This window comes from Theropithecus gelada, chromosome 9 (genome assembly GCF_003255815.1).
Source record: "Theropithecus gelada isolate Dixy chromosome 9, Tgel_1.0, whole genome shotgun sequence".
Classification (NCBI taxonomy): Eukaryota; Metazoa; Chordata; class Mammalia; order Primates; family Cercopithecidae; genus Theropithecus; species Theropithecus gelada.
Window position 1 is genome coordinate 74,207,225 of NC_037677.1, and position 10,590 is coordinate 74,217,814.

Below are 10,590 nucleotides of genomic sequence, written 5' to 3' on the forward strand. Positions count from 1 at the left end.
GGCGGGCGCCTGTAGTTTCAGCTACTTGGGAGGCTGAGGCGGGAGAATGGCGTGAACCCGGGAGGCGGAGCTTGCAGTGAGCCGAGATCACGCCACTGCACTCCAGCCTGGGAGACACAGCGAGACTCCGTCTCAAAAAAAAAAAAAAAAAAAAAAAAAAAAAAAAAAAATCTGGTCCCAATTTATGTCTCTAGACACTTGCTCTCATACAGCTTATGTTCTAGCCTCACTAAATTTCTCACTGTTTTTGGTTTATATCATAAGCTATTTTTTTTCCTACTCAAAATGCCCCACCCTATGTTCTCCATATAACTATTAAAATTTATACCATACATATGTACACATTTACATGTCCATTCTCATCAAAGCAATATTGTATAATTCTAATGGTGGCAATGGTTATTAAAAATATATAAAATGTAAACTTGAAGGATATATACCCACCATGGAGAAAAGGCATTGGGAGTCAAACTGTGAGAGGTTGTCAAAGGGGACTTGACTGTAAGTGTGCTACATCTTTTTTTTTTTTTTTTTTTTTTTTTTAACAGTTGGCAGAACTAGCTGAGGTTTTATTTTGGACCAAAAAATAAAAATAAAAATAAGCAATTGAATTATTTTGTAGCTGGAGGCATGGGTAAGCGGGGTCCCCAGGCAGTAAACTCCCCCGCGGGTGGGCTGAGGGCTAGGGCTGAGCCTCAGGTGGGTCTCCTGTTCCCTGTGCTCCCCTGCACAGTGGCCTCCCTCCCAGGCTCTGGGGCAGCGCAGAAAGGGTAGGCTGAGAGGGGCTGCCGCAGCTGTCACTTGGACAGAACGTCAGAGGACTCGGACACCAGCTTCCCATCGCGGGTCTCGATCTTCTTCACAACCACGGCTGAAGGAGCTAGAGCCCGCTCCAGGGCCAAAGCTGGAGCCCAGGCAGTAGCTGAGGCCGGGGATTGTGAAGCCCCCATAGGCCGAGCTCAGACCACCTGCAAAGCTGCTGGTGGTCTTCCTATGAATATTCATGTTCTGCATCCCAGACTCTAGCCGGCTCTCCTCGCCCTTCAGCAGCTTTCTGCAGGTGGCGATCTCGATGTCCAGGGTCAGCTTGACGTTCATCAGCTCCTGGTACTCACGCAGCTGCCATGCCGTATCTTGCTTGGCTCGCTGCAGGGCGGCCTCCAGCTCGGACAGCTTGGCGTTGGCATCCTTGATGGCCAGCTCTCCACGCTGCTCAGCATCTGCCATGGCATCCTCCAGGGAAGCCCTCTGGCCTTTGATGCCCTCAATCTCAGCCTGGAGCCCGCTGATGTTCCGGTTCATCTCAGAGATCTCAGTCTCTGTGCGCCGCAGGTCATCCCCCTGCTTCCCAGCCAACATTGCAGCTCCTCATATTTGATCTGATACATGCTCTCAGCCTCAGCTCCGCTGCAGTTGGCGAGCTCCTCGTACTGTGCCTTGACCTCAGCGATGATGCTGTCCATGTCCAGGGAGCGGCTGTTGTCCATGGACAGCACTACAGATGTGTCCGAGATCTGGGACTGCAGCTCCTGGATCTCCTCTTTATACAGCTGCCCTAGGAAGTTGATCTCATCAGTCGGTGAGACTGCAGATCTATCTTGTTCATGTTAGCTTCATCCACATCCTTCCTGATGAGGACAAATTCACTTTCCATCTCTGTACGCTTATCGATCTCATCTTCATATTTGTTCTTAAAGTCCTCCACCAGCCCTTGCATGTTGCCAAGCTCCCCCTCCAACTTCAGCTTCTCCTGGCCTAGAGTCTCCAGCTGCGCCTAAGGTTGTTGAAGTAGCCCTGGAACATGTTGGGCATGTTGCTCCCAGCGGTCTTCTGCTGCAGCAGGAGGCTCCACTTGGTCTCCAACATCTTGTTCTGCTACTCCAGGAACCCTACCTTGTCTATGAAAGAGGCAAACCTGTTATTGAGGGTCTTGATCTGCTCCCTCTCCTGGGTGCTCACCACCTGGATGTTGGGGTCCACCTCCAGGACAAGGGGGCTTAGCAGGCTCTGGTTGACTGCGACTGTGGTGATGCCTCTCATGACACTGGCCCCACCATAGCTGCTGCCCCAGCCATCGCGAAAGCTGCTACTGTCCACTCCGGAGAAGCTCAAGGAGCTGATGTGGGGCACCGGGCCCACTCGTGTAGGACCGGCTGCTGAAGGCCCGAGGGTCAGAGGTGGACATCTTGTAGGACTTCTGGGTCACCCTGATGGACATGGTGGAGGCAGGAGTGGAGGCAGGTGGGCCAAACCAGACAGCGATCCCAGAAGGAGCAGAAAAGCTGCTTCTTGGTAAGTGTGGTATATCTTTTAGAAAGAAGGAAAAGATTCTAGGAAATACAACTAAATGGTTAAACTTGTTAATTCAGGGTGTTGAGACTATGTGCTTGTGTGTATCTTTAAAATTTTTTTCTAAAAGGTGCACATCTGTAGATTGTGCTAGTTGAACCTCATCTTCCAATTTATCGGTTGATAAACGTCAGCAATTTTCTTAATTTCTTCTAGCTTGAGTTTTCTCATCTTTAAAATGGGGATAACAATAGTGCCCACCCAAGTAGGGTTGTTGTGAGGATTAAATTTTATATATAATGTTGTATTGTTCCATATTATATATATAAAGCGCTAAAGCATTTAGTTTGGCACAGGGTACATGCCTAATACATATGAGGGATTCTCTGCTGGGACCTCCTTTGTGGCCCAAGTTCATTGTCAGTTTTGGTATATTGTGTGCCTGAATAAAATGCTTTATCTATAAGTGTTGGGTGTAATTCTATATATGTATATTAGATCAAGCTTGTTAATAGTGTGCAAATCATCCACATGCTTTTAAATTTTTCTTTGATTTTTCAACGGAAAACTGCTATGATCACCTACAATAATTGTGGATTTGTCAACTTATTCGTATAATACTATTAATTTTATATATTTACATATATTATATATTTGAGGCTATATTAACAGGTGTTTAAAAACTTAGAATTGTTATATTTTCCCTGGTTATTTTTTGAATTATTAAATGTCTACCCTTTCTTATATCACAGTGGTTTTTTTTTTTTAATTTCTTTGAGGAACTTATTTTATTAGGGCTTCTCTAGGGTTTTTTTGGTAGGTATTTGCATAATATATATTTTTCATTCTTTTACTTTCAAATTTTCCAAGGTTTTGGTTTTAGTGTCTTTTAAGTCTTGTAAAACACATGACTGAATATTTTTTTTCCAGTTTAATCATTTCTGTGTTTCAATAGGTAAGTTTTAATAGGTTTAATTACAGTTTGTGCTTCCTGATAAATTCTAGTAATTTCTATAAACTTTCTTTTTTTGTTGTTTTTTGAGATGGGATCTCTCTCTGTCATTGAGTCTGGAGAGCAGTGGTGCAATCTTGGCTCACTGAAATCTCCACCTCCTGGGTTCAAGCAATTCGCCTGCCTCAGCCTACTGAGTAGCTGAGATTACAGGCACCTGCCACCACACCCAGCTAATTTTTGAATTTTTAGCAGAGACAAGGCTGGCCAGGCTGGTCTGGAACTCCTGACCTCAAGTGATCTGCCCACCTTGGCCTCCCAGAATTCTGGAATTACAGGAATGAGCCACCATGCCCAGCCAGCAAATATTTTTAACTTTTATTTTGGTTTCGGGGGTACATGTGCAGGTTTGCTAAATAGGTAAATTGTGTGTTGTGGGGGTTTGGTGTACAGATTTTACCAGTATATGCTTAAATATTGTCAATGCAGTTTTATTTGTATTTGTTCTATTGCATTCTCATTGTACCTCTTGAACATGAACATTCACATCTTCTATCAATTCTGGAAAGTTCTCAGATGTTATCACTTTAAATATTGCCGCTCCTTTCTTTCTCTTTGTTCTCTTATTCCTGAATGCCTATTATATGCATGTTGGACCTTGTTGCTCTATCCTCTGAGTCTCTCATCTGCTCTTAATTTTCCATCTCTGTAAGTCTTTGTGCTACATTCTAATTTCCTCAGATCTAACTTCAATTTTGCTAATTCTCTCTTCAGCTAATTTGCTGATTAATTTACCCCTCAAGGGGTTAAAATTTTAATCATGTGATAAAATTAAAAACTGCCTAACTAGCAGCTGCTAGCTAGATCATGATATTCCTAACTCAAATAAAACAATGCTAACAGAATAGAAAATGTCTATATAAAGATACTTCATGTCAATTGTTAGAGCAAAACAGAAAAGACACTTTGCAACTACAAAAATGACTAAGTTTCTCACTTTTGACTAATATAAGTGAGTACTGCTCTTTTGCCAGTGATACCTCTGGCCCTCCTTTAATACTCCTGATACTTATCAAGTTATTGAATCACCAAATTTCCTCCATTTCTTGACAGCATCTGATCCAGAACTGACCCCTGCTTTTTTTTTTTTTTTTTTTTTTTTTTAGATGGAGTTTCGCTCTTGTCACCCAGGCTGGAGTGCAATGGCACGAACTCAGCTCACTGCAACCTCTGCCTCCAAGGTTCAAGCAATTCTCCTGCCTCAGCCTCCTGAGTAGCTGTGATTACAGGGGCCACCACCATGCCTGGCTAATTTTTGTATTTTTAGTAGAGACGGGTTTCACCATGTTTATCAGACTGGTCTGAAACTCCTGGCTTCGTGATCTGCGTGCCTCAGCCTCCCAAAGTGCTGGAATTACAGGCATGAGCCGCAGCACCTGGCTAACTCCTGCTTACAAATAGCCAGTTCAAGTGCAAATCCCCATCGCACAATTCCTCTGGTGTGTTTTCTTTTTTGCTGCAGGAAACAAAATAAAGCTAGCTTTTTCAAATAGCTTCAAAGTGGGTTTTAATATACTATATTTTTAACTTCTAGGTGTTCTATTTGGTTTGTTTGTAATCTGACTGTTTTGTTTTTAATTTCGACTGTGTTTTCTTTTCTATATTTTCTACTCCTTCTTTTATAGCTCTAATTATTTTAAACGTATTTAATTTTCCCAATCCAGGTCTATCCAACACTTGTATTGATTGAAGTTGTGGGACATAATTCTACTATTTACTATTTGCTAATTTTTGTTCAAAAACAGATTATTTCTGTATGTTTTACAATTTTCCATTGTAATCCCATTTCGTTTTGAAACTATGTCCTTCCTTAGTGAATCTGTGTTTGCCTCTGCTAGGTGTACCAAGTATAGTACCATTCCAGCACCAACTATTTTAAAGTCTGTTTATTTTTTCAGTGATATTTTACATAGAATGCAATTCACTCTTTATGTATGAGGAGATTTAACAAATATGTACATTTGTGTAACCATCCCCACAGTCAAGATACTGAAAATTTCTGGCCAGGTGCAGTGGCTCACACCCGTAATCCCAGCACTTTCAGAGACTGAGGTGGGTGGATCATGAGGTCAAGAGATCAAGACCATCCTGGCCAACATGGTGAAACCCCATCTCTACTAAAAGTACAAAAATTAGCTGGATGTGGTGGTGCACACCCGTAGTCCCAGCTACTCAGGAGGCTGAGGCAGGAGAATCGCTTGACCCAGGAGGCGGAGGTTGCAGTGAGCTGAGATTACGCCACTGTACTCCAGCCTGATGACAGAGCAAGACTCCATCTCAAAAAAAAAAAAAAAAAAAAAAAAGATATTGAACATTTCTGTCACCCAGAGTTTCCATTTCAGGTCAACCTTCAAAATAAGATGCCATCTTGGAAAATTCTGGACCATGTAGGTAGTACGAAGTATGTATGTGAACCGTCTAACTTCATCAGGCTTAGGTCTGGGTTATAATTTTCTAAAGAGACATTTTTAAAAAAAGAAACAAAACTCTGAATTCTGTTTAAGGCAAACAAGCTTCATTGTTTTCTACCTGTTTGTTGGTATGGAGATTTTTCCCTCTAGTTCAGCCTTTTGGTGTGGGTGTAGCTTTTTGATGGTTCCAGCATTCCGTGTATGTCTTAGTTAAATCTTCTTTTCTTGTATGTCTCCAAGGCCTCAAGTTCTCCTCTTGATGGACATTAAACTAAAACTCCATGTTTAATAAAACCCACAATGCTGTTACCCAAGTGTTTTTTTTTTTTTTAAGATGGAGTGGCACGATCTTGGCTCACTGCAGCTTTCGCCTCCTGGGTTCAAGCAATTCTCCTGCCTCAGCCTCCCAAGTAGCTAGAACTACAGGTGCATGCTACCACACCTGGCTAATTTTTGTATTTTTAGTAGAGACGAGGTTTCGCCATATTGGTCAGGTTGGTCTCGAACTCCTGATCTCAGGCGATCCACCCGCCTCGGCCTCCCAAAGTGCTGAGATTACAGGCATGAGCCACTGTGCCCGACCCTGTTGCCCAAGTTTTAGCTGCCAGGTTTACATCTTTGGTTTTTGGTTATCTCTTCCCCTTTTTTCATACATACATTTTAATGACATATAATGTATATACAGAAAGGTACACCAATCATAAGTATAGAGCTCAACATCTTTTCATGGGGGAACATTCCTATGCGACAAGAACTCAGCTAAAGAAAAAGAACATTACTAGAAACCTGTTAGGATTCTTCCAATCACTCCCTTCTTCCAACAAGAATCATTATTCAGACATCTAACACCATAGATGAACTTTGCTTATTTTTGAACTGCATATAAATGCAATTATACGGCATATACTCTTTTGTGTCTGGCTTCCTTTGCTTATAATTATGTTTGTAAGACTCATTCATGTTGTTTCACGTAGCCACAGTTTGTTCATTCTCATTACTGTTATTATTCCATTGAACAAACGCAACAGGATTTATATTATAGGTGGACATTTGGGTTGTTTCATTTTCCTCTTTGCTACTGGAGCCTGGGATTTCTCTTTACTTTCTTTGAGCTCTGCTGTGTATTGAATAGGATTAAAGCAGCATTTCCTGGTCAGCAATTCTAGATGTTCTGTGTCAGGGAAAGTTTTAGATATTACTGACTGCCAAAGCTCCAGACCCATAACTCATATGTATTTTGTTTTGTTTTGTTTTGTTTTTTTGAGACCGAGTTTCACTCTTGTTGCCCAGGCTGGAGTGCAGGGGCGCAATCTCAGCTCACCGCAACCTCCACCTCCTGGGTTCCAGCGATTGTCCTGCCTCAGCCTCCTGAGTAGCTGGGATTACAGGCATGCACCACCACACCCGGCTTATTTTGTATTTTTAGTAGAGATGGGGTTTCCCATGTTGGTCAGGCTGGTCTCAAACTCCTGACCTCAGGTGATCTGCCTGTCTTAGCCTCCCAAAGTGCTGAGATTACAGGTGTGAGCCACCACCCCCAGTCTGCTATTCTTACTTCTCAAATGATTTACTTTAGCTGATGGCTTATTTCTTTAAACTGTCATCTGTATTTGATTCCTGTGAACCAATAATAAGTGAATAAAAACAGGAGCACAGGGATGAGATATGTAATTAATTTTGTAGTCATGATCTCTTGCCGAGTTGAGATGTTGCATGTGCAAGGCTAGTTTAATGTTAACAAGTGTAAAATATTGAAAATGCATGTTGTAGAAACAGAGTGGCTGGGCCGGGCACGGGGGCTCATGTCTGTAATCCCCCCACTTTGGGAGGCTGAGGTGGATGGACCACCTGAGGTCAGGAGTTCAAGACCAGCCTGGCTAACATGGTGAAACCTGGTCTCTACTAAAAATACAAAAAACTAGCCAGGTGTGGTGGCTGGCGCCTGTAGTCCCAACTACTCTGAAGGCTGAGGCAGGAGAATTGCTTGAACCCAGGAGGTGGAGGTTGCAGTGAGCAGAGATTGTGCCACTGCACTCCAGCCTGGGCGATAGAGCGAAACTCGGTTTCCAAAAAGAAAAAAAAAAAGAAATAGAGTGGCTAAAGAGAGCAATAGTATAAAGTGTGGATATGGTTGTTTGGGCCCAGGATCTCTTGTCTAATTGACATTGAGAAGATGAAATGAGAAGCAAATTCTCTTGATGACTCAGTGGTATCTAATCAATGTGTAACAACTCCAAAATGGGGCTGTCTTTTATACTACTAGCCCAGTGGTTTCAAACTGGAGGCAATTTTGCGGCCCAGGGGATATTTGGCAATGTCTGAAGACATTTTTGGCTGGCATACTACTGGAATTTACTAGGTAGAGGCTAGGGATGCTGCTAAACATCCGACAATGCACAGGACAGCTCCCTACAACAAAAAAATTACCCAGTCTCAAATGTCAGTGTTCAGAAATGCCTTGCTAGACCTAGACAAAGCTTCTAAATTAAAGGTGTAATTAAATAAATAAACTATCAACTACTTTTCAAGAAATGATAGCCCTAGGCTGGGCACAGTGGCTCTGGCCTGTCATCCCAACACTTTGAGAGTCCAAGGCAGGAGGATCACTTGAGGCCAGGAGTGCAAGGCCAGGAATTCAAGATGAGACTGGTCAACACAGAGAAACCTAGTTTCTTTAAAAAAAAAAAAAAAAAGAAGGAGAAATGATAGCGCTACATGGACACATTCTTCTATATTTCTATCCAAATTCGGACACTCTGTGACATCCCGCTCATACTCGGCTCACCCTAATTCTTTTCAAAACTGTAATGGTGAGTCCTGCAACAACTAAATCCATTTAGAATTTGAATAAAATTACTCAGATCTGACATTAATGTAACTGGATATGTACAACAATTTGTTTATAGATATTAAAAATTAACAAAATTGCTCTATGATTTATGCCATTATTATTTTATTTTATTGTTGAAAACACTAAAGTTCCAAGGCCATAGAGTAAGTCATTTGCAAAAATGGCATTAGACAAAGAAAAATCTTGATGTTGTGCCTTGCAGTTAGGCTACAAGGTATTCTTTTCCTTTGTTCATGTGTTTTTGCAGCTTAAATTTAGGACAAAGCTAAATTTCATTATTTCTCCAAAGGAGGTGATTACCTAAATCTGTCCCTTCTTCCTCCAGGCAGCACATACTACTATTTGTTCTTCTGATTCATTTCCCCTAGAAAGCTGAGAAGGAGTTTTATAATGATATTATTGGTTTTGTAACTGGTGTTTCCATTGTAATGCTATTACGGAACCAGTGTTGTGATAAATGATCTGTGTATAAGGGAAATCACTTTTACAAGACGTAGAAAATTAGACACGCTTCTGCTTTGCAATAACAATAAAAACCATGGTGAAAAAATATTCTCCAGTTTATTCCCATCTGTATCAGCAGGGAAGCTTTAGAAGATGGGTTCTCCCTAAAGTCTTCTAAACACGATTACTACCTACAAGTACCATGCCAAAATGCACATTTCCTCCAAATCCTATTGAAGGCCACTACGTTCTTAAGCTTACCATGACGTGGGCCCTTTAAGAAAACCAGGCGCTTCAAACTCCACCCCTCTGCTGACTTGAAGCAGTGTGAGTCCGCCTTTCCAAGGCGGTTAGTTTTGTGGTGACGCTAAGAGAGAGTTAATTTGCCCCCTGCTCTGCCTGGAAGGAATGTTCCTGTTGCAATAAGCTCCAAAAGTGGAAGCTTTAAGATACTATGGAATAGGGAACAATAGAAACTTGTGAGGTATGGCAGCCAGCCCCACTCTTAAGATTCGATCACAGTGCTGAATAAAGTGGAAAGAATGTTGTTAAATCTGTTTCCCCCTGTGGTGCTGCTCCCTCCTAGCTTTACTCTTCCATTTCAATCCTCAAGTGAGCTTTCCAGAATCCGTTTCCAACTTAACTATCTGATTGTCTGATGTACTAGATCCCAAAAAAGTGAGAGAACTAAGTTTCAGTGCAAATCAAACTGGATCACTTTTAACAGAATGATTGATTGCCATATGTTTCTCAAGAGCAAAGCCAAGCATTTCCCCCCTCCTGCTACACAAACAGTGACAGAGTTCAGAAGCCCTCTAGCACTAAGCTAAACTACCTGGGAGAAATGGGGGTTTAGTTGCTGTTGGCATTTAAGCTGTTTGCTGAAAGCAGCCATCTTGGTGAAAGATGATGTCATTTGGAACACTTGGTGTTTTCGAGTTTATTCTGAGGTGCCAGTTTCCAAGAGCCATTGAATCACCGTTTAATCATGAGATCAAATTTAAGTTTAAAGATAACGAGGGAGTGGGAATAAGAATCATTCTTCCTTCTTCCTAACGCTTTAGAAATCTTTCAGAAAGTTCAACGCAACAGAAAACAAAATTACACTTTTTTTTTTTCTATTTTCTGTTTCCATGTGTTTGTTCTAATGTTAACTAAGCATGGGTAATAAAACTAGTCTGGTCAGTTTCACTTTCCAATTTTTATACATAAGTGAAAGCTGTTTTGTGTCAACAGGGCAAAGTGTTTAGAATCATCTCACCTGCTGGGCCAATTGCCTGCAAGCCTTTGGGAAGAGGGAGGGGGAATAAAAGTTTTTGATTTTTAATTTCTTAAACTGCAAAGCTAGAACCCTGAATTAGACCGCGTTGTAGTAATTACTGTTTTATTTTTACATTCTAAAGTTTTCTAGGAGTGAGCAAGAGGATAGCAAAGAAAGGTGATGTTGTACTCCCACTCAATCATTACTACTTGTATAGCATAATGTTATGTCCGCAGTTACTTTGGAAAATTGGCACTTAAAGAGGTGTTTCAACCTTCTGCTAAAAGTGTTTCGCTTTCCTTTTTTTTTTTTCTTCATTAGA

The 10,590-nt window shown here is 41.5% G+C and overlaps 1 pseudogene across 1 annotated transcript; it reads right to left on the reverse strand.

The window, feature by feature from the left end:
- Positions 1–526: 526 nt before the first annotated feature.
- LOC112631822 lies at positions 527–2,260 on the reverse strand (annotated as a pseudogene). The gene has a single exon (XR_003121201.1). The product of XR_003121201.1 is annotated as a keratin, type II cytoskeletal 8 pseudogene (transcript).
- Positions 2,261–10,590: the final 8,330 nt, after the last annotated feature.